Here is a 7,428-nt window from a genome sequence, read left to right as displayed (position 1 = left end):
ACTTAACATCTTCTCATGACAATTAGATCAAGAAATTGGCAAGATTGATTATGATTAGAGAGATTGGATTGCCAAGGAATTAGGATCCAATCAATTTCAATTTGCCATAGATCTATGCATATGATTGAGAAAGGAGTTGAGACCCAATTGATTCATGATGGATTATGATATCTCCAATCTCTGATGAATCACTTTCCTTAAATTTCTCTCACTTTGATTTCTCTGCACTTGCTTCAATTTACAATTGTTCAGTTCTGTTCTAAATCCCAACACCCAATTCCTTTTAATATTCACGCAATTCAAATTCCCTTGCAATTTAGATTCTGCAATTTTAATTCATTGCACTTTAAGATTCAGTTATTTACATTTCTTGCAGTTTAAGATTCAGTTCTTTTAATTTCTTGCATTTTAAGTTTCAGCAATTTACCTTTCTTGTCATTTAAGTTTCTGCTACTTTATTTCCAGCATTTTAATTTCCTGCAATTTACCTTCTGTCAATCACAAATCACTCAAATTATTACTTTTTAGCTTAACTAAATTCATCACCCAACTAAAATTGCTTGATTCATCAATCCATATAGGATCGACCTCACTCCTATGAGTTATTACTTGATGCGACCCGGTGCACTTGCCGGTTAGTTTGTGTGAAATCGTTTTTTCCCTCATCAAGTTTTTGGCACCGTTGATGGGGATTGATTTAGATTTACAATGATTAAGTAGGTGATAATCTAGATTAAGCATTTTTCTTCATTTTTATTAAGCCTATTAACTGTTTGTGATATTGTTTCTGCTAATTTTAATTTCACGCTAGCAATAGGGTAACTTCCCTAATCCACCAGAGGATGTGGCCAACAACAATGGCCCGCCTCCAAGGAGAGTTCTAGCTTCTTACGCTTTCCCCAATCTAAGAAACTATGGGAGCAGTATCCTCACCCCAAATGTTCATGCAAATAACTTTGAGTTGAAGCCTCAACTCATCACTTTGGTGCAGAATAACTATTCTTATGGAGGGGGTCCCCTTGAAGACCCAAATCAACATTTATCACTCTTCTTGAGGATATGTGAAACATTGAAGACAAATGGTTTGCACCCAGATATTTATAAACTGCTACTATTTCCATTCTCTTTGAGGAACAAGGCATCCTGATGTGCGGAAAACGATCCGACACAAAACTCACCGGCAAGTGTACCGGGTCGCATCAAGTAATAATAACTCACATGAGTGAGGTCGATCCCACAGGGATTGAAGGATTGAGCAATTTTAGTTTAGTGGTTGATTTAGTCAAGCGAATCAAGTATTGGTTGAGTGATTTGTGTTTAACAGGAAGTAAATGACAGTAAATATAAAGGTGGAAGGGTAGAATTGCAGAAATTAAAAGAAACTGAAAATAAAAGGACTGAATCTTAAAGAACAAGAAAGTAAATGACTGAAACTTAAAGTGCAAGAAATGTAAATTGCAGTAACTTAAATTGCAAGGAATATAAATTGCTTGAATGTAAAAGGGATTTGAAGACAGGGATTGCAGAATTTAAACAAGAGAAATTGAGTTGCAACAATCAATAGAACAGAAATTGAATTAGAAGCAATTGGAATTTAAATAGAAGGAAATTAAATGCAGCAAAGGTTCACAGAAGAACCAAAAGTAAATTGGGATCTCAGGTCTCCAGAGACTAGGTAGCAAAGCCTAGATCTCAATTGCCTTCCCAGATCCAAGTTCACAAAGCAATTGACAAGAAATTGAAGAAGAAGCAGTAAAGGAAATTGAAATTGAATTTTATTATGCAGAAAGGGATTAAAGAGATTTTGAATGGAGGTTGAGACAGAATTTCCTCAACTCTTCACACTCAAAACTCAAAATAAGAAAAGTAAGAATGCCCAAGCAAGAACGAGGAAGGAGAGAGATCAATTCTCCTCCCCAATTCTCTGAAATCTCGGTGAAGTCACCAAGAGAGGTTGCCCAAGCTCAAAATAAAAGTCAAGGTTCAAAGGAAAATTCAAAGTGCAAAAGTAGTGCAAAAGATGAAAAGTCCAAAAGTTCCTAATTACTTCAAACTAACTCCTATTTATACACTTTCTATTCTTGGATCTTGGGATTTGGATGGGCTTTTGATTTGGTGAAGAATTGAATTTTATTGGATTTTTAATCCAATTTTAGCCCATGAAGGATTGCTTCCAGGAGGCTGCCCTGCCCTTGCAGAGGGCAGGGCAGGATTTGGTGTTTGGTGCGTGCGTGGTGCGGCGTGGTGCAGACTTGGTGCCCAGGTTGCTGCCCTGCCCTCGCGGAGGGCAGGGCAGAGAAAGTTGGTGCGCCAGATTGGTGCTTGGTGCGTGCGTGGTGCGGCCAGATGATGCTGTGGTGCGCCAGAATTGTGCCTTGGTGCGCCAGATTCATGCCACAACAAAATGCTGCCCTGCCCTCGTGGAGGGCAGGGCAGTGTTCCCACTTTGACGTCCCGAGTTCGAAACTTGGATGCTACACACGCTACCCATTTTCCTTGGCTTTCTTGGTACCAAAGTGAAGCTTAATTCCTTGCTTCCTCATGGTCCTGTGTTCAACTCTTGTGGCAAGCATTGTGGGCTTTTTCCTTTGATTTTCTTTCCTTGGTGAGCCCGATACTGCCCTTGTGGAGGGCAGGGCAAGGTTTTGTTCTTCTTGATTCCAAGGCACAAATTTGTGCTCTGCCCTTGTAGTGGGCAGGGCAGAGTTGCCTTTCATGCTTGGTTCCCTTATGTTGCCCTCCTAGAGGGCAGTGTGCCCTTGTGGAGGGCAATGCTTGCCTTCCTCATTTTGTGCGCCACACTTCTTCTCTCTTTGACCACACTTTCTTCTCCTTGGGCCACACTTCCTTAGGCCACGCTTTTCCCTTTTTTTTCTTTTCTTCACCTACAATAAACCAAAACAACCACTCAAAGTATCACTAAATTCAAGAAGCTTATAAATCAATTAAAAATCAATTAAATTTAGCTTAAACCTCGTGAGTTAACATTAATTTCATGGTGGTTGTTTGATTTAAAGAAGTTATGCATTTTCACTCCAAATCACTTACTTAGGATGCAAGAAAGTGCATAAATGCTAATAAAACAAGTGAAATTAGCTTGAAAAATGGGTATATGATGACTTGTCATCACAACACCAAACTTAAATCTTGCTTGTCCCCAAGCAAGCATCAAAACTAAGAGAAATTGAAATGAATAAGAAAAGAACACATATCCTTATTAGGCATATAGCAGAACTTGATTTTTGGGATCTTCATGCAGACAATGATAACTCAAGTTATTGTTTGCTGTTACATAGTATACATTTTTCATCAAAGGTTTGCTAAACTTGCTGTTATAAGACTTACTCTTTAGTCACTCCCTTGCTAACTTTTCTTTCTTATAATGCTTAACAAGCTTATTCTTTTGGAGGTTTGGTGTCAAATGTTGCAGTAGTAGCCTTTGGCTTTATTGTTTTCTTTCTTTTACTAAACATCTTTCCACCACAGACACATGGCTCACTAATTCTTCCTAGGATCATTGATGCCCAGCATCTCTTTGGATAACTAAATGTTGTGTATCTAAGTTGCTCTTTATTGTGGACTTTCAATTGGCCATCCCAAATCAGTTGATCTAAGTGACCGGGTTTTAAAATACCCCTTAGAATTTACTCATCCAAGCATATCTTAGTACAAGAACACCACAGGCATATGTCCTAGGGTCCAAGCTATTGGTGTCCAACCTTTATTTTTTTGCTTTTCTTGCCACTTTGGCTTTTTCTTCTCCCTTTTCTTTCTGTTTTTGTTCTCAAGGATTTATTGATAAGGGTCTTTATAACAGCAAGCTAACTCACACTTAAATGAGAATGATATTATGCAACAATTATTTCATGAGTCATGCATTTAATCAAACATATATACCACCATTAACTTCCATTCTACTTATGCAACATTGGATATTTCACTTTTCAATTCAAACCAAATCTCTTTTATTCAAGCATATGGGAAACAAAGCAAACTTAAAGCTAAGTGATGAATGACAAGCATTATGCAAATCATTTCTCTAGCTACTTATTGAACAACAGAAAGTACAAGAAAAAGAAATGAAAAAGAAATAAACAGTGGAGGCATATCATGTTTCAGACATGCTTCTCCTTATTAGAAGAGTGAAAGAAGGGGAATGAAAGAACTTTGCCACCTTCTATTGGTCGTGGCTGCTGCTTGATTCTCCCTTTTTCTTCTTTCTCTTCCCTAGTGATGAGCGGATAATTTATACGCTTTTTGACATTATTTTTAGTATGTTTTTAGTATGTTTTAGTTAGTTTTTATTATATTTTTATTAGTTTTTAGTTAAAATTCACTTTTCTGGACTTTACTATGAGTTTGTGTGTTTTTCTGTGATTTCAGGTATTTTCTGGCTGAAATTGAGGGACATGAGCAAAAATCTAATTCAGAGACTGAAAAGGACTACAGATGCTGTTGGATTCTGACCTCCCTGCACTCGAAGTAGATTTTCTGGAGCTACAGAAGCCCAATTGGCGCGCTCTCAACGGCGTTGGAAAGTAGACATCCTGGGCTTTCCAGCAATATATAATAGTCCATACTTTGCCCAAGACTTGATGGCCCAAACCGGCGTTCAAAGTCACCCTCAGAATTTCCAGCGTTAGACGCCGGAACTGGCACCAAAATGGGAGTTAAATGCCCAAACTGGCATAAAAGCTGGCGTTTAACTCCAAGAAGAGTCTCTACACGAAAAATGCTTCATTGCTCAGCCCAAGCACACACCAAGTGGGCCCGGAAGTGGATTTTTATGTCTTTTACTCATCTTTGTAATTCTTAAGCTACTAGTTCCCTATAAGTAGGATCTTTTACTATTGTATTTTCATCTTCGGACATCTAGTTCTTAGATCAGATCTTGGTTCTTCTGGTTCCCTCTCTGGGGCCGAGACCAATGATCACTTTTGTTCTTATGTATTTTCAACGGTGGAGTTTCTACACACCATAGATTAAGGTGTGGAGCTCTGCTGTACCTCGAGTATTAATGCAATTACTATTGTTCTTCTATTCAATTCCGCTTGTTCTTGTTCCAAGATATCACTTGTTCTTCAACTTGATGAATGTGATGATCCGTGACACTCATCATCATTCTCACCTATGAACGTGTGACTGACAACCACCTCCGTTCTACCTTAGATTGAGTGAATATCTCTTGGATTCCTGATACACGATGCATGGTTGATCGCCTGACAACCGAGCACTCGCCTGACAAATGAGCCAGCCATTCCGTGAGATCAGAGTCTTCATGGTATAGGCAAGAACTGATGGCGGCATTCAAGAGAATCCGGAAGGTCTAACCTTGTCTGTGGTATTCTGAGTAGGATTCAATGATTGAATGACTGTGACGTGCTTCAAACTCCTGAGGGCGGGGCGTTAGTGACAGACGCAAAAGAATCACTGGATTCTATTCCGGCCTGATTGAGAACCGACAGATGGATAGCCGTGCCGTGACAGGGTGCGTTGAACATTTCCAATGAGAAGATGGGAGGTAGCCACTGACAACGGTGAAACCCTTGCATAAGCTTGCCATGGAAAGGAGTAAGAAGGATTGGATGAAGACAGTAGGAAAGCAGAGAGACGGAAGGGACAAAGCATCTCCATTCGCTTATCTGAAGCTCTCACCAATGAATTACATAAGTATCTCTATCTTTATCTTTATGTTTCGTTCATCATCTATACCCATTTGAGTCTGCCTGACTAAGATTTACAAGGTGACCATAGCTTGCTTCATACCAACAATCTCCGTGGGATCGACCCTTACTCGCGTAAGGTTTATTACTTGGACGACCCAGTGCACTTGCTGGTTAGTTGTGCGAAGTTGTAGTGATCACGATTTCGCGCACCAAGTTTTTGGCGCCGTTGCCGGGGATTGTTTCGTGTATGGACAATTGACAGTTCATCTTGTTGCTTAGATTAGGTATATTTTTTTTTCAGAGTTCTTAAGAATGAATTCTAGTGTTTCAAGGTGATGTTCTTATCATCACCAAAGCTGATTGATCCTCATCAATTTAGCTCTTGAATGCAATGTCCTGCTGAAGCTTGGCTAGCTATGTCTAATTCCTTTAGACTAAAGCTTTAGACTAACATTGCATGATTCCTGGAATTCTCATTAAGAACTTTGATATCTTTATTTCCTTTTCCACTTAAATTTTCGAAAAATCCAAAAAAATTTCAAAATCATAAAAACCAAAAATATTTCTTGTTTAAGTCTAGTGTCTCATTTTAAGTTTGGTGTCAATTGCATGTTTCTGTTCTTCTTGCATTTTTCGAATTTATGCATGTGTCTTCATTAATCTTCAAGTTGTTCTTGATGATTTTCTTGTTTTGATCTTTGAATTCTATTGACTTGAGTATTTCTGTTGTTTGTCATATGCATTCTCATTTTGTTAGTGTCGGTAGTATACAAACTGCTAAGTTTGGTGTCTTGCATGCATTGTTAGTTGATTTTAGTTGCATTTTGATTATTCCTCATTATTAAAAATCCAAAAATATTTTTAATTTGTGTCTTTTCAAGTCAATAATACAGAGAATTGAAGATTCAGAACATACAGCAGAGGAATTACACAGAAAAAGTTGGGCGTTCAAAACGCCCAGTGAAGAAGGACAGACTGGCGTTTAAACGCCAGCCAGGGTACCTGGTTGGGCGTTTAACGCCCAAAAAGGTAGTGCATTGGGCGTTAAACGCCAGAATGTGCACCATTCTGGGCGTTTAACGCCAGGATGGCACAAGAGGGAAGATTCTGTTTTTAATTTAGATGTTTTTTCAAGTTTTCAAAGTTTTTCAAAATCAAATCTTTTTCAAATCATATATTTTCAATCAAATCTTTTTCAAAATCAATTTCTTTCCTTTTTCAAAGATACTTGCTAACAATTAATGATTTGATTGAACAATTCAAGTATGTTGCCTTTTCTGTTGAGAGAGGTTTAATGTTTGAATCATATCTTTTCTTGTTAGGCAAGTCATTAATTTTTAAGATCAAATCTTTTTAAAAATTATTTTTCAAATCATATCTTTTTCAAAATAGTTTTCAATCATATCTTTTTGATTTCTAATTTTAAAATCTTTTTCAAAAAATTACTTGATCTCTTTCTCACTCTTGATTTTCGAAAATCAAATTAAAGTTTTTCAAAATGTTTTTAAAATCTTTTTTTTAATTAATTTTCGAAAAATCTCTTCCCCTCTTCTCACATCCTTCTATTTATGGAGTACCACTCCTCCTCAATGCACAATTCGAACTCTATCTGACTAAGTTCGAATTCTTCTCCTTCTTCCTTCTAATTTTCTTCTTCTCTGACACCTCAAGGAATCTCTATACTGTGACATAGAGGATTCCACATTTTCTTGTTCTATTCTCTTTCATATGAGCAGGAACAAAGATAAAGGCATCCTTGTTG

Source organism: Arachis stenosperma, chromosome 7 (assembly GCF_014773155.1).
Source record: "Arachis stenosperma cultivar V10309 chromosome 7, arast.V10309.gnm1.PFL2, whole genome shotgun sequence".
NCBI lineage: Eukaryota > Viridiplantae > Streptophyta > Magnoliopsida > Fabales > Fabaceae > Arachis > Arachis stenosperma.
The sequence above is the reverse complement of the archived record's forward strand: the minus strand, read 5'-3'. Positions refer to the sequence as shown.